The sequence below is a fragment of the Marmota marmota genome, unplaced genomic scaffold (genome assembly GCF_001458135.2).
Source record: "Marmota marmota marmota unplaced genomic scaffold, marMar, whole genome shotgun sequence".
NCBI classification, from domain to species: Eukaryota; Metazoa; Chordata; class Mammalia; order Rodentia; family Sciuridae; genus Marmota; species Marmota marmota.
In genome coordinates, this window is record NW_026000026.1 from 54730576 (window position 1) to 54751420 (window position 20845).

General features: G+C 37.3%; 1 long non-coding RNA gene across 2 annotated transcripts in view; it reads left to right on the forward strand.

The window, feature by feature from the left end:
* LOC125619071 overlaps positions 1 to 20845 on the forward strand; it is a 344675-nt gene that overhangs the window by 141061 nt on the left and 182769 nt on the right. The gene's annotated exons all lie outside the window — the stretch shown is intronic.

Consider the following 20845-nt stretch of genomic DNA (forward strand, 5'->3'; position numbering starts at 1 on the left):
CCCCCCCTCAGCTATATGATAACTTTGATGGGAGCCCCCTTCAGTAGACATATGTACTCACATTTTTGGCCAGAAATGGATCACCAGAACGTCCAGGCAGAGTATGTTACATGCCTGTATGTGTTTTACCACACTATTTATTGACATATAGTTTATATACAAAAAATTTATGTATATAAATTGTACAGTTTGTTGAGTTTTGACATGTGTACATCTATAAAATCATTATCATAATTAAGATATCAAATTTTTTAGGAGGTGAATATATTTAAATGGGAAATTTATCACCTGAATTAATTAAGGTTTTTTTTTAGCAAAACAGAATTGGGAAAAAATAGCATCTGCCATAATTTTTATATTCAAAATTCTCTAAAGGGTGCTCTTTCAAGTGATTTTCCTCCTTCATCTTGGTGGACTCCAGGAGAACTTTAGGGATATAGAGGGTAGGAGCATGCCTTGGGATTGTTTCTGGGCTGTGTCTGCCTTGGCAGGCAGTGTGACTATGACTTTTAGAGTCAAATCAAAGTTCAAACCCAGGTCCCGTTACTGATCTTGAACAATTCTGTTAAATCAAAATTTACTTATTACCAACTACGTGAGAGCCATTCTGACGTTCCCTGAGCATATAGAAGTAGAAAGGGTGAACATAGTCCATCCCTTCACAGAGCTTACTGTCTTGTGATGGCTGAGCCTTTCCCATACAAAGGAATTGTGGCAAAGATAACTTTAGTTCTTAAAACATGTAAATGTTAGTTTTATGGGAATCGTTCAGACGCTGTCCTACATTTGGGTTCATTTTACTAATGTTGAAATTTGGGAGCTTGGATCTCTCCACTAGAAGGTTTGTTTGATTTTGGATTAATCCCAGGAGTTCTGGGCTTTTTTTGGAGCTAATTAAGGCCAACTCTCTTCTTTCTCCCTCTACTATGACCGTAAGCCTCATTGGGTTAAGAGCACATGAACTAGTTTCTTTCCTCTGGGGAAAGAGAATTCTCAAGTATCTTCTTGGAATCTGAGAAATTCCTTGCCATTGAAAATCCTTCTATTTTGAAGTCATTCAATTGCTGGAGCATATCCACCCCACCCCTTCCCAGCTTAATCCTCTGGGAATGATCCTGGCACTGGGGAGACATCAGAGCTGCCCAGAGATGGAACTAATCCTAGACCATGGGGACCCTGATTCTTGACCACAAGCTCCTTGATTTCTCCCAGGGGTATGAGGAATGCTGTGAAAGTTAACCATTCTTGAAATTTCTTTTGCTTTTGGATAATATCAAAAGTATATAAGTATATTATAATGATTATCTTTTATTGAGTAACTATTGAGATCCAGGCACTATGTATTTTTTTAATTACTTTATAATTATTTAATTATTAATTCTTTTCATTATTTTGTAAATAGTTTATAAATAATTGTTTTGTTAATATATAACTAAGTGTTGATTAATTTTTATTATTATTACTTTATAATTATTCCCAGTTTTACACAACAGAAAATGAGGCTGCAGAAGGATGAACTTTCTGCTCAAGGTCATTCAGCTCACAATGGGTGGAGCTGGAATTCACACCCAGATCTGTCTAACTTCAGACTCTACTTTCTTAACCACAGGAGCTATACTGTGGCTGCTTTTGGATTTGCTTCCTCTCGGGAAATATTTATCACATTCGTCTTCAGAAACAGTTTTGTGGAAATCCAAAATGCCATAATGGTCAGCTCTATTTCCCTTTTAAAACTCACAATTCAGTGGTGTGTCCAGGAAAAATGGCTATCTTTGCCAGGCTCTTGGATTTTCTGCCTCTATGCTGGCTATATTGCTCCTCAGGTTGGCCTCCTGTGAAGCAGCCAGTTCTCAGAGCTTGAGGCATGCTGTGCCCTGGTAAAAACAGGAGCTGGGCTCACAAATGACACTTGCCTCTGCAGGACTGCCTTCCTCAGGACTCTGAAGTCTGTCCCTTTTCTCTGTTCAGTGTTAGTTGTGTCTGAAATGTGGTTGGATGGGCATTTGCAGTGAATCCCTCTGAATTTTTAAGAAGGTTGAGGGGTAAAGAAAGAATGAAGGAAAGGCAAAAGAACGCACTCTATGCATATCCAAAATGCATGTGGAAGGCATTCCTGCTGAACTTTCCCTTTACGTACTCCTGGCCCTAAGGTGGTTTCTCCTAACTCTTACATATTTCAGACATACTAATACTCAAAATTAGTCTAATATTCAAATTTAACTGAGTGGTCTGTATTTTATCCAGCAGCCTTAAATTAGACAATGTATTTATTACTATCATGAGTAATTGGACCTTGGTTTTTATTCTTCATCTATGAAATAACATAAGATGTTCAATTCCTCTCCATATGTAGTGTAAGGATGAAGAATGTCCAAACCCTGTCTTTGAAGAAACAGCTCAGTACCACCTTTTTCCTAATCCCTTTTCCTCAAGTAAAAAGTAATATCTTCTGACTCTTCTAGTCTGTTCATTGTTTTGTTTGAGATCTTGAATTATAGCTCTGTTAGCATTTCTCAAAGAGAAGGATCCCAGAATGAGAAGCTTCAGAAGCTTCAGTAATGAAGCTAGGTGTGTGTGTGTGTGTGTGTGTGTGTGTGTGTGTGTGTGTGTGTTGGTACAGATCGAACCCTGGGCTACACACATGCTAGGCCAGGGCTCTTCCAGTGAATTACATCTCCAGATGTAATTGTCTGGCCTCATATTTGTGAACCTCCTGCCTCAGCCTCCCAAGTAGCTGGGATTACAGGTGTGTGCCACCATGCCTGGTACAGTTCTCTTCCTTTTAATGATTTCAAATCACTAACTGTTCCATAACAGTTAAAATGACTTGAGGTCTGTCCACATGGGGGTTACACATCATTTCGAGGAGCTGAGGTGGTCCTAAGCAAGCTAGTTCTACAAGGAGAAGGAATATGAACTGAGAGAGGGTTCTGGAATGACGAGGCATCCCAGAACCTCAGTATTGGGGTTGGTATTGTATGGCTTGTCTCTGCTAGATTTTTTACTTACATGAATCTTTATTCAAAGGTGGTCTTGGGCTTTTTTTTTTTGGTACTTGTGTGCTCTAATTTTATCTAATATAAAAATTGGAGATATATTAATTTGTAAAGTGGTGTCTAAGAGTTTTATATTCTTTTCTAACCTATGAGGGTGGTATTAATAATTTGAAAACTTCCAATTCCCTGCAAAGTTTCAATGATTTGTACATAAATACTATTGGAAATGATTGTGTGTGCCTCCTCTTGTGGCAACCTTATGATTTATTTAGTGTGTATTCTAAATACAGAATTGTTTGAGGGTCACTGGAGATGGGCATGTTAAGTTTTCCTAAGTTTACTGGGCTTCCTTCCAAATTGGTTATGTCATTTACACTGAGAATTCCACACCTTCCAGCACCTCTGGCTGTTAATAATGTTGTAGTCATCACCAGCCTGATAGCCTCATTATAGTTTTAATTTCTATTTCTTTAATTATTGGTGAGATTAAAGTTTTGATACATTTATTGACTAGTTAACATATACTAATATGATTTATATGTAAACATATGTAAATATTTAGTTCGTTTAAACAGTACCTGGTACAAAGTAAGTGCTAAGTGACTACTATTTCTTTATTTCAGTTTTGTTTTCTAAATTGCCTATAATGATCCTTTTCTTCTTTTCTATTGATGTTTATTTTATTTTATTTTTGGGGGGGCGGGGAATATACCAGGGTTTGAAGCCAGAGGCACTCAACCACAGAGCCACATCCCCATTTTTTTTTTTTTTATGTTTTTGGTTTTGAGACAGGGTCTCACTAAGGTGCATAGGGCCTCACAAAGTTGCTGAGGGCTGGCTTTAAACTTGTGATCTTCCTGCCTCAGCCTTTGGAGCTATACGATTCACCACACCTGGCTTGATGTTTATTTTTAAATTGTCTTTTAAAAGGATATTTGAGTTCACTTTGACCCCAGAGTTAATTAGGAGTATGACATTCTTTCTTGTCTCTTTACTTTTATTCATATAAAATATCATCATACTACAGAGATTTTTTTCCTTATATAAATTGTATTCGATTTCTACCTTAATTTTTTTTTCTACTTGGATGCATATAGTATTCATCATTTACCCCTGAAATATTAAAACTTCAAAAGACCTCTTTTCACTAATATGCCATATTATGAAGTCTTTTTATTCTAACATCTTATAATTTTCTTATATTATATCTTCAGTTATTGCTTCTGTCTCATTTTCTTCTGGTATTGTCTGGCATACTATTTAATGACATTGGATTTTTATTATTTGTATAATATACTTATATCATTCTTTTTCTCATCTTTAAATCTTTGCTCTTTTTTCTCTGCATTCTGAAAGAACCTTTTAAGTTTATTCTTCATGCCACTAATTTCATTTTCTGCAGTGTCAGTTCTATCTTTACTGCCTCCATTCTAGATTAGAGTTATAATACTTTACTTTTTGTCTCTTTACCTTCCCCTTTTATATTTGCTATCTTTTACTCAAGCAAACTTCTTTTTAGTAAGTAAAGCCTCATTTTATCTTTTATAGTGCATGTTTTCATAATTTTATGGGAACATGAGACACATGATTCTACTATTTACCTCTATTTCCTATATAGTGAGTAACTTTTAAGTTTTCCTATTTAAAATCTTGAATGGTGCGTTGTTTTTTATACCATAGAATATTTTCAAAGCCCCATCTCCAGTATTTTTTAGAGGGAGCAGTGGACTACCCTTTGGGTAGTTTAGACTTGTGCTTTCTTCTGTGGAGCTTGACTAGTTGATTATCAAAAATGTCCTCAGTTCACAGATTTGCCTCCCACAGCCTGTGGGGAGAAAGAAGGAAGGTGGACACCTGGGTACACCAACAGTGGAATGTTGGCTGTGTGGGTTTTCTCACCATATTAGGTGAAACTACTTTGCAGGTGTCGGGTTTCTAAGTCCAGTTTTCTCTATTGCCTCTTCCTTAACCAGCTTGCCTCAGGCCTTACACAACCTGCAGCTGAGCCCAACTGCCTTCACAACTGCACTCTTACTGCATCCTATGACCTGTAAGAATTCAGGAACTTCAAAAAACACTCCCTCCAAATACTAGAGCTCAGCCTGAGCAAAACAAAGCCAAAGGGGCATATTTTCACTCTGCTGTCTTAGCGCCTCCAACCATAGCATCTTATCATTCCAAATAGGAAACTATGTCCTGGAGAATATGAGAGTTGTGCCTTAGTGACTGGTTTTATTTGCTTTTTATCTGATTTACTTTACTTATAGCTGAAACTTTTCTTAGTTTTTGTGTGTGGAGGTTGTATGCTTAGCTTATAAATTCAGAGGTGTTTTTCTCTTGTCTTTTAGTACTTCTGAACATTTCAGTGGAAATCTGAGAGTAAAGGATGTGAGACTCCTGTGCTCTGATTTACATTTCCAGTTCTTTTAACATTAGCCTGTTGACCATAACAGATTTTCATAGAATAGCTGATGACTGAATGAAGGATGAACATCATTCTGAATTGAAGGGATACTGGTTGTTTTATGTGACTTTAATATTTTTCTTGCATATGGGATTTCTTCATATTTCTATGCTAGGTACTTCAAATGCAAATACTGATAATAAGGTCTGCAACAGAAAAAAAAATTTGGACTACTCTTGAAATAAGATCAAATATTTATTACTTAATTCATAAAATAAATTTTGTCTGCAATCCTCAGAGACACAGTAGACATAAGGATGAATAAGGAATGGCCTCTAACCTCTACAAGGAGTCTCATATGATAATAATATATTATATGATATAGTGGCAGTAACTACTTCCTCCCCCCACCCCCCAGGTCAAACATAAGAACTATTTCTTGAAAATGGAAGCATTCAGGATAATGAAATGCTTTTCTTTTTCTTTTTTTTTCTTTCTGGAAATGGAAATCTTGTTGATTCAAGCAATTCAATGAAAGAATTATTTTACTAGGGGCTTATAAGAGATTGGGAGAAAGATTGGGAGAATGTTTATCTCACTAATCCTGGGGTAATTGAGGAAGAATTTCCTCTCTTCTGTGATGCCTAGACTCACTGGAGTCAGAGAAGTTAAATTTGACTGAATTTACATGTTAAGTATATTTTTCCTAAATACATATGATTTTTCACTTTGTTAATAATTGGCATCAATGTGCAATCACATATTTATTTTAAGTACTGTTATAGTATTCCTATCCACATATAGAATGGGAGACAGAATATAGCTTCACTTTCAGAAGAAGACACATTTTATTTCTGAACTTTCTAAATTCTAGTCACTGTATGCCACTAATTGAAAATATTTTGCTCATCAGAAATAAAGATTATCTTTATTCAGCGGCAGGCATGTGGGTCTTATCAAATATACAAATATAAATGGATTATCAAATATAAAAATGGATTTTGTCTGCCTACCTTCATTTAAGCCTTCTTTTGGTAAAATTGCCCTAACTTATTTTTTTATATCATTTATTTATTTATTTATTTTTAAATTTTTTATTGTTGGCTGTTCAAAACATTACATAGTTCTTGATATATCATATTTCACACTTTGATTCAAGTGGGTTATGAGCTCCCATTTTTACCCCATATACAGATTGCAGAATCACATCAGTTACACATCCATTGATTTACATATTGCCATACTAGTGTCTGTTGTGTTCTGCTACCTTTCCTATCCTCTACTATCCCCCCTCCCCTCCCCTCCCCTCCCCTCTTCTCTCTCTGCCCCCTCTACTGACATTCATTTGTCCCCCTTGTATTATTTTTCCCTTTCCCCTCACTTCCTCTTGTATGTACTTTTGTATAACTCTGAGGGTCTCCTTCCATTTCCATGCAATTTCCCTTCTCTCTCCCTTTCCCTCCCACCTCTCATCCCTGTTTAATGTTAATCTTCTTCTCATGCTCTTCGACCCTACTCTGTTCTTAGTTACTCTCCTTATATCAAAGAAGACATTTGGCATTTGTTTTTTAGGGATTGGCTAGCTTCACTTAGCATAATCTGCTCTAATGCCATCCATTTCCCTGTAAATTCTATGATTTTGTCATTTTTTAATGCAGAGTAATACTCCATTGTGTATAAATGCCACATTTTTTTTATCCATTCGTCTATTGAAGGGCATCTAGGTTGGTTCCACAGTCTTGCTATTGTGAATTGTGCTGCTATGAACATCGATGTAGCAGTGTCCCTGTAGCATGCTCTTTTTAGGTCTTTAGGGAATAGACCGAGAAGGGGAATAGCTGGGTCAAATGGTGGCTCCATTCCCAGCTTTCCAAGAAATCTCCATACTGCTTTCCAAATTGGCTGCACCAATTTGCAGTCCCACCAGCAATGTACAAGTGTACCCTTTTCCCCACATCCTCGCCAGCACTTGTTGTTGTTTGACTTCATAATGGCTGCCAATCTTACTGGAGTGAGATGGTATCTTAGGGTGGTTTTGATTTGCATTTCTCTGACTGCTAGAGATGGTGAGCATTTTTTCATGTACTTGTTGATTGATTGTATGTCCTCCTCTGAGAAGTGTCTGTTCAGGTCCTTGGCCCATTTGTTGATTGGGTTGTTTGTTCTCTTATTGTCTAATTTTTTGAGTTCTTTGTATACTCTGGATATTAGGGCTCTATCTGAAGTGTGAGGAGTAAAGATTTGTTCCCAGGGTGTAGGCTCCCTATTTACCTCTCTTATTGTTTCTTTTGCTGAGAAAAAACTTTTTAGTTTGAGTAAGTCCCATTTGTTGATTCTAGTTATTAACTTTTGTGCTATGGGTGTCCTATTGAGGAATTTGGAGCCCGACCCCACAGTATGTAGATCGTAGCCAACTTTTTCTTCTATCAGACGGCGTGTCTCTGATTTGATATCAAGCTCCTTGATCCATTTTGAATTAACTTTTGTGCATGGCGAGAGAAAGGGATTCAGTTTCATTTTGTTGCATATGGATTTCCAGTTTTCCCAGCACCATTTGTTGAAGATGCTATCCTTCCTCCATTGCATGCTTTTAGCCCCTTTATCAAATATAAGATAGTTGTAGTTTTGTGGATTGGTTTCTGTGTCCTCTATTCTGTACCATTGGTCCACCCGCCTGTTTTGGTACCAGTACCATGCTGTTTTTGTTACTATTGCTCTGTAGTATAGTTTGAAGTCTGGTATCGCTATACCGCCTGATTCACACTTCCTGCTTAGCATTGTTTTTGCTATTCTGGGTCTTTTATTTTTCCATATGAATTTCATGATTGCTTTCTCTATTTCTACAAGAAATGCCGTTGGGATTTTGATTGGCATTGCATTAAACCTATAGAGAACTTTTGGTAATATCGCCATTTTGATGATGTTAGTTCTGCCTATCCATGAACAGGGTATATTTTTCCATCTTCTAAGATCTTCTTCTATTTCTCTCTTTAGGGTTCTATAGTTTTCATTGTATAAGTCTTTCACCTCTTTTGGCCCTAACTTATTTTTGTTCCATTTTGTCTTCTAGGACTATCAAATGAGGTACTCTTTGCCCAATGCATTGACCACGTGGCTCAAGCTATACCCATGAGACTTCTGTGTTTTTCTGAGAATTGCTTACCTCATAAAACTGTTGAAGGATTAAGTGAGTTAATGCTTGCAAAGTCTTTAGAAGCATTACTAACACAGGTTAAGTGGTGCATAGTGTGGGCTTTCATCATTTTCAATCAGAGCAACACAGAAAAATATTAAAGTCACATAAAACAACTAGTATCCCTTCAATTCAGAATGATGTCCATCCTTCATTCAGTCATCAGCTATTCTAGGATGCTTAGAATGATTAGAGTTGGAACCTTCTGGCCCCACTGCCCTAAGACACTCTCTTTGTTCCTCTACACTGCTCCAAAAGGCAGCCCACTTCTTATTCGTCTCACAGTCTAATTATGAAGCATTTCCTAAAGTTCTATGAATTATCTCATATCTTTCCAATAAATTCACTCAGTAAATGATTCAACTCCCTGTTTCTTACAATCCAAGAATCTTGGTGGATAAAGGGAAGATATTAGTAAAGCTACAAACATTGCAGTTAAGTAATATTCCCCCCAAATTGCATTTATGTTTTACTTTGTAGTGTGTTCTATTACTCCTTCTGAATATGGTACTCTTTCATTCTGGGAAATTATGTCAAGCAAAATAATAAGACCATATTAGGATCATGTGAAAGAAAAGATTGGAACAAGAGAAAGTATGGAAATAAGTAGCTATCTGCTCAGTAGCACTAATTCTTAGGGAAAAGTCACCATTATCAACACCAAAGTCACATATGCCAGATGCTGTGTTTGGAAATTCACAGATACTATTTCTAACTATTATATTAGGTTTTTACATAATATTAAACCCATTTTAGAGATGGAAGAGCTGTTTGTTAGAGGCTTGCTTAGCAGTTAGAAGCTAACTGGATATCTAGCACAAGTCTTCTCACTACAGAACCTGTACTCTCTAAAATGACTTGCCTGAATTTTTTTAAATTGTGAAATTTTTAAAAATTGTTTTTATGCTTGCATAGAATATTAAGTTGAAAACTTAATATTTATTTATTAATGTTTATTGTATTTATTTATTTATTATATGTTAATATTTATTGGTATTTATTCATTTTTTCATTAAGTATTTATTGAATGACTGTATGGGTAATTAAGGTGTCCATGAGTCTGTGTAGTCTTGTAGTCTTTTCTAGCCTTGGGGGATATGTCTTAAGAAGTAGCAATGGAAAAGTGCATGCAGAAGATTAAATTAAATCTAAAATATGTCTCAAAGACAATAACAGTAACTACTCCTTATTTTATCCCAGGTAATCCACTTGCAATTTATTTCAATAGATGACAAAAATCAACTTATTTCTTCCTTGTGCCCCTATCTTCAATCAATTCTATTATTCTAACATACATTCATACTGTGGTATGGTTAGGAAACTTTCTAAGTTCTAGAAAATTTTAGTTCACTTATTTTAGGATCTTGCTATGCAGCAAGAATGTGAAGGGTATCATTTGCTAAAGAGAAAGTGGCTAGAGTCCAAAGTATGCCAGTACTGCTATTAAGGTTTTAGACACACCTGCATAGGACTAGAAGTGAGTAGCCACAACCCCAGGGAGCTAGAATGCAATGATTATGCAGAAACTTTTACAGTATCCACGGTCAAAGCTGACAACCACTTACCCTCACCTTTTTTTAGCACTAATAAAGGGATCTTGCAAGAACATACAGAAAATTATGTTTTAACCTTTTCCCTCCCTTGATTTCATGTGATATATTATCCCAGTTTAGCAATAGAAGGAAAGAGATTAAACAAGTTGCCCTGTTGACAGCAGAGTTTACTTTGTGCAGAAGAAATTTTCTGTGTGCTCAGAGATACCAATGTTTGCTTTCCATGTAATGGAAAAAAAAAAAAAAAACATAAAGGTAATGAGTAGACACTCTAGCAGCTACCAAAGAAGCACAACTCAGCTTTGGTTGTCCCTGGGCAGGAAGGTTCTGCATATTCAGATTCATTATTATTAATTCATTTTATTTTTCAAGACTCGGTCTATGGGAGATTGTAAAATCTATTCAGTGGTGAGAGGGAACATAAGATTTATGTGGAAAATTAAACTGAAGAAAAGAACAAAATGAGATAGAAAGTATAAATGCCAGAATAAACAATTCAGGACAAAATAGGGTAGGCAGCACACGAGCGTGAGCTTCTGTTATTACTAAGCAGAGTGGCAGACGATTAGAAAGTGGTTAGAGCTGGAACATTCTGACCTCCAGCATCAGTCTCCTAAAGAAGCTTAAAATACAAACAACAAACAAGCAAACAACCCCACCCCAAACTCTTTTTTTCATAACTGGTTTGGACATACTAAAATATCCTGCCTCCTTTTTATTTCTGTTCAAGCATCTTTGTTGTTGTTAGCAGGTAAAGATCAGTTCCCTTATAGAGAAACAATGTATGCCTAATTTTATCCTTTCTCATTCTGTTTTAACCTTTTTGCACTCCTTGGGTGATAACTATGAGAAGAATGGAGTTATATGGGAGAGTGTGAGCTCTGTGTGTCCCTAGGGAGAACCAGGCTGAACAAGAAGAGATCCCATAAGCAGCACCAGCTGCCCTTTGGATTGGGGAACAGGAGATTGTAGATCCTCCAAGGTAGGGGTGGCTGAGAAGCCTAGACAAACACTCAGGGAACATTCCCAAACTATAGCATTCCAGGTCAGTGCTTCTAAACAGGGCAGAGCTTATAAAATACAGACTCAAGGGTCCCAAACAAAGATTCCAAACTAGCATATCCAAGAGAGGATCCTGGAAACCTGCTTTCTTAACATGCAATTCTGAGATCAGGTAGGATTCTGAGCTACCATACTAAGTATTTTTATTTATTTTTTTAGTTGCAGATGGACACAATACCTTTATTTTTATGTGGTTCTGAGAATCAAATCCAGGGCCTCACATGTGCTGGGCAAGTGTTCTACTGCTGAACCCCAACCCCAACCCCCATTCTAAATCTTTTGTGAAGAACAGCTTCTGACTCCATTGACACAATTGCTAGCTTGCCAGGTATGTGAACTAGCACCACTATGTTCTTGAAAGGTCAGAAGTATGGGGCAAGTTTCTCAGTACATTCACCTTTATAAAGAGAACCTCTTTCCCCCTAAAATTGCTACCTTCACTTTCCAGGAACCTGAAATTGACATATTTCATTCACTTTCCTATTTTCTGGTTTGGTTTTGTTCTGGACAAATGTTAGGCAGTTGGATAAGTGATCTTAGAGGTAAATATTGAAGGATAATAATTTCACTCATTGGAGGTTTCAGAAAAATGGAAATCTACCTGCTGAAGTCTCAAAACTTTTTAAAATATTTGTATTTTTCTTGATGATTCAGAATTCTCATTATAAATGTGGTTTATTTTACATGATCTACAATATATTAAGAAAGTTATTGTGCAGGCAGATCTTTTTTTTCTGTGATTTTTATTTTGTGTTGGGTTGTGGCTTTGCTTGGCCGTCAGTGCTGTCTCCTCTTTGAAGGCCAGCTGTCTTCTTGCTCCTGTCAGTGTGTCGCCTGGGGATGCACATCCCTTCATTTCGTTTCTAATCTTTGTGGACTGCAGTACCATAGAGCCAAGCTGCTCAGAACAAGGTCTTAATTAGAATGAACTGGATTCTGGACAGAGGTCTGGCAATCCCTCCTGGGAGTAACTGTTCCAGCTTTGGGATCTGAATGCCCTGATGTGTATTCTGCCTGCTTGGAAGGTTTTGTTTACGTGTTTTTATTGTGTTTACCAGTGCACAGTTTGTTACTGAGGACTCCGAGTTAGTAACGTGGTTAGTTTAGAATATCTGAGGAGTTTTTGTCTTTAGCACAAAACTTGGAGTGAGCATGGGTCCATGTGTGTCAGCATATTCCCGTAGAGCATGTTCAAGCTAATGAAAAAAAAAGTCAGTGCCCAGCTGGAAGAGGGAGCAAATACAAGTCAGAACATTGATTTTATTTTCCTCTCAGGATATCAGCAATGCTGGGTCTTGGGTTGCAGCGGGAAGGACTTGACTTTTCCTTCCTGTCATTTTATTTCTCCACCAGAAAATCACTTAGCAGCTGTCATAGTCACACAAACCCTTGGCTGCTTAGTAGCTTAGAAAAATGCAACCCTTTTCTATGTGCTGATAATCAGAGCAAAGAAAAGCATCTGCAGGGTTATCTTAAGGAAGCAAAGTAGAACTAATTAATGCCTAATCTCCAAAGAAAGCCGCCACCCCGCCTGGCTGCTGTCCCAGGGAAGGCAAGGCATTAGGTGCCACAGAGCAGCTGTACACAGAGACTCAATGCTTGGGTTCAAAAGGAAATGCGTTCCTGTTATACCTGCTGTCTATAGTAGCCGCTTGGGGGTTCAGGCAGTGCTACTACTTATGGGGGACATATTCAGCCAAGCATGTTATAAATCTGTACACTTCATCTTGGATGTCTGCTTTTTGTTGTGAACAACATATAAATACACCTGCCAAGGATGATAACGGTCACCAAGTATTCTTGGCCTCCCCTTTATTTAGTTCTTCAAATTTACCTATTCTCTCCACCATACTCTTCCAATTCTGTTTTTTTTTTCTCCTTTGCTCCTTGTCCATTTGGGGTCCTTTCTGAACGTGTATTTTAGTTAGAACACTTGATGCACATTGGCTGGGTGTAAAGAGAGGGAAAACTGTTTTAATGACCATCGGGCTTTCAGTGTCTGCAGTCAGCACAGTTCAGGCTGAGTTAAATAGGATGGTATCCATGGTGAGAGAAGCGGAACGCACCAAGCCTTTGTGCCAAAGGGAGATGAAACACGTGCTGTATATCTGGACGTGTTTAAAGGCAGTGATTTCAAAGTTCTGATCCTGAGTTTATTATTACTAATCAGCTTGCAAGACAGAATAAGAACATACAAAAGCAAGTGGCAAAGTGGGTTGAAGCTCCAAAAGACTTAAAATTAAAGCCAGATAGAAATGGGTTAGAATAAACAGATGCTTAATAATTAATATTTAATTTAATGTCAGTGACTTTAAAAAATAAGCAGTTATTTCAGCTTTTAAGGGACAAGTTTTATATCCTACTAAGACCTTAGATAATGATTCACAATGACAGAATTATAATGTGCCAGCTCTTACATATTTGAATTATTGTATTAGCAATGTTCTGAGAAAAAAGTTTAGAGTATTTGCAAAAGATTTGTTTTTCCTATAAGGAGTCAATCTATAGCTTTTGAATTTTTTTTTACTTGCAAGTGGACACAATACCTTTATTTATTTTCCTATGATGCTGGGGATTGAACCCAGTGCCTCACATGTGCTAGATGAGTACTCTACCACTGATTTACAACCCTGACCCCTATAGCTTTTTAATTTTGATGTCAGGTTTACTAGGAAAAATTATTATCTGTTAGTACTGCTAAGATTTTCTCATCTGTGGGCATGATTCAAAGCATTTATTGGTGGGAGAAGACTTGAACTTCTCTTGGAGCTTCCCTTCTTTATAAAAGTAATTATAGCTCTTTATGGAGAGAAATTGTTTTGATAACCCATCAGCAATTTATCTAGGGATTAAATATCGATCTTTGTCACATAGCTGCCATATACCATTTTAACTTGTATTATTCCAGATTTGGTTTTCATGGAGTAGTATTTACAGATGATAAAACGTTATATGGAACATAAAAGAAGAAAACACTGAAGAAACATTCAAAATAAATAAGACATCTGTTTTCATCATTCATAGATTGATTGTATAGCACCTCTTATGATGTGGATATGAAGTATTCCTCAAAAGCACCTGCAGGGATATTCAGAGGTGAAATGATTAGATTATGAAAGCTGTAACCTAATCAGTCCATCCTAGTTTGAATGGACTGACTGGGTGGTCACTGTAGGCATAGCTGGAGGAGATGGGTCCCTAGGGGTATACCCTGGAAGGGTGCATCTTCCCTGAATCCTTTTCCTGTCTTCTCCTCTCTTTGCTTTCTGAATTCCATGAAATGAGCAGTTTTCCTCTGCTCTCAGCCATGCTGTGCTGCCTCACCTTGGGCCCACAGCAAAAGAGTCGGCCATCTAAGGACTGAGGCCTCTGAAACCATGATGTCCAAATAAACTTTTCCTCCTCTAAGCTGCTCTTGTCAGGTATTTTGGTCACAGTGGCAAAAAAACAAACAAACAAACAAACAAACAAAAAACCCCTAATATAGTACCTTCAACTCATTTGCAATTTTCTTATGATTATTAGGTGAATGTGGTGTTATGAAGTCTGATACAGACCAGGCATGGAGAATATAGTTTGCTCAATAAGGAGGTCAGGAGTCTGAATAATGTGTTCTGATTTTGACATCACCTTTAGTTCTATAAACTTGAAAAATTATTCAAATTCTCTGTGCCTTATTTTCTTCTTTTACAAAGAGGATATAATGGAGCTTTCCTCATAGAATTGTTGAAAGACTATACACAATCAATTAAAACCCAGAGTTCAGTGCCTGGTGAATGGTTAAGGTGTAATACATGTCTATAATGACTGGCTAGGGTGTTCCAACTGCAAAAAAGGCCATCATTTCTGCACAAATTCTGACAAACTGAAGACACTTCCAAAACAGAGAAGACCACTGTCTTTGAAAGAGGCCTATGTGTGATATCAAAATTAGCTAGATTAAACCCAATAAACAAAGCAAAGCAATAAATTTCACTTCGTAGGTACATGATAAATATTTGCTGTATTAATGAGAATTGGATTTTAGGCATTAGGAACTCATAGACTCAAAAGCTTTCTGAATTGAGTGTGGAAATTTAAGTAAATGTCACCTTCTCCAACTGCCCCATTCAGTGTTTTAATCTCTTCTACCGTGTTTCCATGAGTAACAATTATATTATACTTGAACCTTTCCAGTGATGCAAGAAGAGTCCATTCTGATGAACAGAAAGATGTCTCAGGCTAGGCTGAAATCTGCTTCTCTTTCTCTCACCCTTCTTTCCCTCTCTTTTGTGGCCTCTCTGTATGTTAGTGGCTTACATATTTGAATATAGCTACTTTTGAGTATTTTCATTCTCTTCCCTTTCCAAACACAAAACCTCAATTCTTTCAAACCTTCTCAAACAACAGTATTTCAAGTCCTCTTATGTTGCAACCCATGAACTTTGGAACTGAACATATTTCAGTTAGAAATTGCATTTAGCTGCAACAGGAACCAACAAACTAGTGGCCTAAAAAGACAGAGGTTTATTTTTCTCTCTTAATAAAAAGAAATATTGCACATTGCTGTGGGCAGGCCAGGGACCCAGGATTTTTGAAGTCTTCTCAGCCATCCTGAAGGTGTGATTCTTATCCTCATGTGATACAGGTGACCATTATAGCCATGTATTCCTGTTCCAGGCAGGAAAAAGATGGTGTGGGCAGAAAGCAACAGGGACAACCTCTGGGGTTTCCCTCCTCCTCCAAGGAGCTCTTCTGGACACCTTAGCAGAAACTCTTCCTTACCATTGTGTCGCGACCCCTCGCTGGCAAGGGAAAACACGACACAGGATTCTTCTTTCAGCAGTTTATTGAGGCCTTGATTCATGTATCATCTTCTAGTGACCCGTCGCCGAGTGCCCAAGCACAGCCTAATAAAGCCTCCAGCATACCAATCTTAAGCTGCCACGTGGACCTTTCTCATAGGGTGGTAAGGGATTGCGTGCCAATTCTCCATATTAGGAGTTGTTTATCACAGGCCACAGTGGAAGCCGGCGCCATCTTCTAATGGCGGCCACGGTCTAATTAGAACGGCTCACCACACCATTGGCCATAATCAAATTACCTGCTCAACCTAATGGAAGATTTTTAAGCAAGGTGTTATTTCTTCTCTGAATAAAAATGATGTTCATTTGGTAAAAGCAACAACAACAACAAGCAGTATGATAGATATAAGATCAAGCTGTCCTCTTAAGCTACCCCCTTTTAAAATGGGGTCTCCCTACTTTACCGACAGTCTAAATTTGGGATATCCCTGAAGAGTAAAGTAGGAATACATCTGTCTCCAAAAACTCAACTTCTAGAAAATGTTACCAACTAATTAAAATATCACAGGCAAAAGTACAAAGCTGTCATTTCTTGGGCAAAGCTTTACTTAACCAACTCATTTTATCTAAGAGTCAATAATCTTAATGCTTATCAAGGCTTCCCACCTGTTGAAAGTTGAAAGCCTGCTTCTGCCAGGATTGTTTTTTTATTCTGTGTTGTTACTTAGATATTAATGTAGTAGACCCATAAGCCAGTCTCCAATTAAGCTGATTTCTTCATAAGGACGAGACTTAGTAAAATGCATGAGAGTAAGTGGCATAGTTGTAAATTTTGTGAAGATATAAGTCAGTGAATGAGGGTCTGTGATATGTGTGTTAGTGCCATTTATAGTTCAAGAAATTATTCAAGAGTGCAGAGTCTTGCTGGGATGGATGATGCCTAGTAAGTTCACATAACCACTTTGCTATTAACTTCTCTTTCTCTTTCGCAAAGAATCCCCAGATTTCACTGGAAGGACAAGGCTCCCCACCTCCCAATCTTTTTCCCCACAAAAATAGCATAGTAGTACCCTTTAGGAATAACTATTAATAAAACCAAAGAAAATGCATGCTTACTCTACAAAGAGTCCTGGCAATTTGTGCCTGGTCTCTGAAAAGGAAAGGAGGTGAGATAAGAAGAGCAATTGGTACATAACAGATATCAACCAGTCCAAACATCTGGCCACAGTGAAGCCTGGACCTAGCTAGCTGTAGTGTAACTGATAACCAGATATCAGTGAAAGGAACAAATCAGGGCCTTCTTCTTGCCTAAATCTCATGAATACAGAAATGTGATTAACTGTCTTTATCCCTACCCCCCACCAAAAAAAAAAAAAAAAAAAAAAAAAAACCTAGAGAAGAGACTCAGGGGATTGTTTCCCTGGGCTCTTTAGAAAAGGAATTGTCTCAGCACTTAATGCTGACAATTAAAGCTGAGTGCAGTGGTGCCTGCCTATAATCCCAGCAATGCAGGAGGCTGAGGCAAGATGATTGCAAGTCCAAGTCCAATGTCAGCATCTTAGCAAGGCCTTAAGCAACTTATTGTCTCAAAATTTAAAAATTAAAAATAAAAAGGGGGTTGGGGATGTGGCTTAGTGGTAAAGTGCTTCTGGATTGAATTCCAAGTACTGGGGGAAAAAGTGGTAATGATTAACATCACTTCTAAGGGCAGCTTAACAAATTTGACAAATACCCTTCCTGCTGTTATTTCTCCATTTTCATGTTCATGCTAAAGTTGAAACCCTATAAACTCTTAACTACCTAGTTTCCCAAATGCCTACATTTCTAATGTAGAATAGGATGGAATTTAAGATCACAATCCAGGAACTGGGGGTGCACACAGGTTGTATCTTACTCTTATTGACTCTGATAAATTTTATACAACGGTTTCTCTTGGACAGTTTTCCATCAGCCCAAAGGAAGAAGAAGCAAAAATATGGTACAAAATATGGTTACTGATTTCCTAAAGGTACGGTAACTTTGGTAATGGGAGGAGGAAAAAATATATAAGAATGTATTTTGCTTTTGCATTATAATCATAAAACCATGTTTTCTATGAGTTCCAATTGCTACCATTCATTCACATAGTACTGTACCATATGCTTCACATTATGCTAAGTTCTAAAGACTCATGGTTCTATGAGAAACTGTTCCTGCTCTCATAAAGCTTATGTTTAAGTGACTACAAACAACTTATGTTAACATCAAATTTTAGAATTCTTCAAGCGAACCAACTATGCATAACAAAATCTCAAAGGAGTTAAAGTATGCATTGAGTGTTCCATTTTAAAAGTGAAGACATCGAGGCTCACAGCAGTTAAGCAACTAGCTAGAATGCACAAAAAGTAATAACAGAGTTAGATGTCAATTCTTTGTAAGTTCACATCTTACAGAGATGTGATGAGTTATTTATATATGAAATTTTATTATAAGAATATTAGGTAAAGTTTGATGTCTGTATTTTGACATCTTTCATGATAATAATGTTCTGACCTAGATTCCTGAAATACAGGTAGTTCATCAAGGTTGATTCATACATTGCAGATCTGAACTATTGATAAAATGGGATAGAAAAAATTGGTAATTGAAATTATTACTTGTTAAATTCCTCTAATGCTAAAGAATGACAAGAGTCTGACAGTTAAGGATTGGTTTCTATCATTTGCCGACTGTTAAAGACTTGATAAAGACATAAGGGATATTAGGAAGTGTATATTGCAAAGCATCCACTCATATTTAAATGATTACTTGAGAAAATGAAATTTTGTCTCCCAGGTTCCAAAGAAATCACATAACATTTTTTTTTTCTTTTTAAAATAACCAAAAATAGAGACATTTCTCCTCCTCCTCCTCCTCCTCCTCCTCCTCCTCCTTTTCCTCCTCTTCCTCCTTCTTCTCCTCCTCCTCCTTCTTCTTCTAAATCTTTTTTTTTCCACATAACTTTTGAGTTCTGATCCTAAAGTAGATTTTATGTGGTTGTTATCTTTCTTTGCATAGTCTGTTAAAAGAGAGTTTAATCTATCCAGGGCTAACACAGAAATATAGATTTGGTCAGGAAATAATTCATACTTGTTTCCTGTTTTAGTTGGCTTTTTTTTTTTCACTGCTATGATCAAAAGACTTGACAAGAACAATTAGAGGAGGAAAGGTTTATTTGGAGGCTCACAGTTTCAGAGGGCTCAGTCCATAGATGGCTGACCTCATTGCTCTGAGACAGAAGTGAGGCAGAACATCATGGAGGGGTGTGGTAGAGGATAGCTGCTCAGGACATAAAACCAGGAAGCAGAGAGAGAGAGAGCTCTGCTTCTGTATATTAACCTCTACATTTATACATTCATAATTAGATTGTCTACACTCTTCTTTTATGGGCAAGTGTTGTGACAAATTTGTCAAAATATATATTGCAAAGGCACACCCCCCCCCAGTGACCTACCTTCTCTAGCCACACCCTACCTGCCTAAAGTTAACATCAAGTTATTCCTTATCAGTGGATTAATACATTGATTAGGGCAAAATTCTCATAACCCAATCATTTCACCTCTGAACTTTCTTGCATTGTCTCACACATGAGCTACAGGAGCTTTTGGGGGACACCCCACACACAAACCATAATATTTCTCTTTAAAGTAAGTGGTTATCCAACCTGGAGCATACCAACATCACCAGGGGAGCTTGTAAAATAAGGTACCCCAGAACCACAGTGTCTCTAGGGGTGGGACCAAGGCATCAGCACTATGTAAAAATACCCCTAGGTGATTCTAATGTGCGTCTTGGGTTGAGGATTGCTAGAAACTCCCATTGGAAAGCAAGGCAACTAAATTAATTGTTACTAAAGAGTGAATGGCTTCTAATTTTCACATTTCCCAAATTAGAACCTAGTGGAGAATCTGGTCAGTGTGACGAAGCTTCTCTCATCCAGCTGGACAACTGGTCTGCTTATGTGGGCCTACCTTTGAATTCAGCTTCCGAAAGCCAAATGTGGTAAACACTTATCTGATGTCTGTCTTTCAGAAGACTATTTGTAAAACTGAAATTTGTAAGAATATAAATACTTTTTGATTGCCCAGACCTTTGATTGTATATCTATCTTCATGCCTTTAGAGATGGAGCTATGCCATGACAGTGAGAATAAAATAGACCCCCCCCAAATCATGTGCATATTAGACCACTTAAAGTGTTATTGCTTTCTAAAGATATTTTTAAGGGTATTGTTTAAAAAGTACTTTTGGTCTAATACAGAAGTGGCTGAATATCAAATTATCCATATATTGCTCAGATTTTCTAGATACATAGAGTGTATCTTCCTAGCCATTAATTTTTTCTGTATATTAACCTTACATTTATACATTTATAATTAGAATGCCTACACTCTTCTTTTATGGGCAAGTGTTGTGACAAACATTTGTCAAATCCTCCTGTAATAAAGTGTGTGCACAATGGGGTCAAATAAAACAGACTTTGTATCCTGATTTGGCTTCCTTACTAATTGTGTGACTTTGGGAAAATAGTTAACCTCTCTGAGACTCATTTTTCTTATTTATAAAATAGTTCCTGGTTCTTTTTTCTTAATTATTATTTTTTATTTATATATGACAGTGGAATGCATTCCAATTCTTATTACACATATAGAGTAGATTTTTGCATATCTCTGTATACAAAGTATATTCACACCAATTCATGTCTTCATACATGTACTTTAGATAATAATGTCCGTCACATTCCACCATCATTTCTAATCCTATGCCCCCCTCCCTTCCCCTCCCACCCCTCTGCCCTATCTAGAGTTCCTCTATTCCTCCCATACTCCCCCTCCC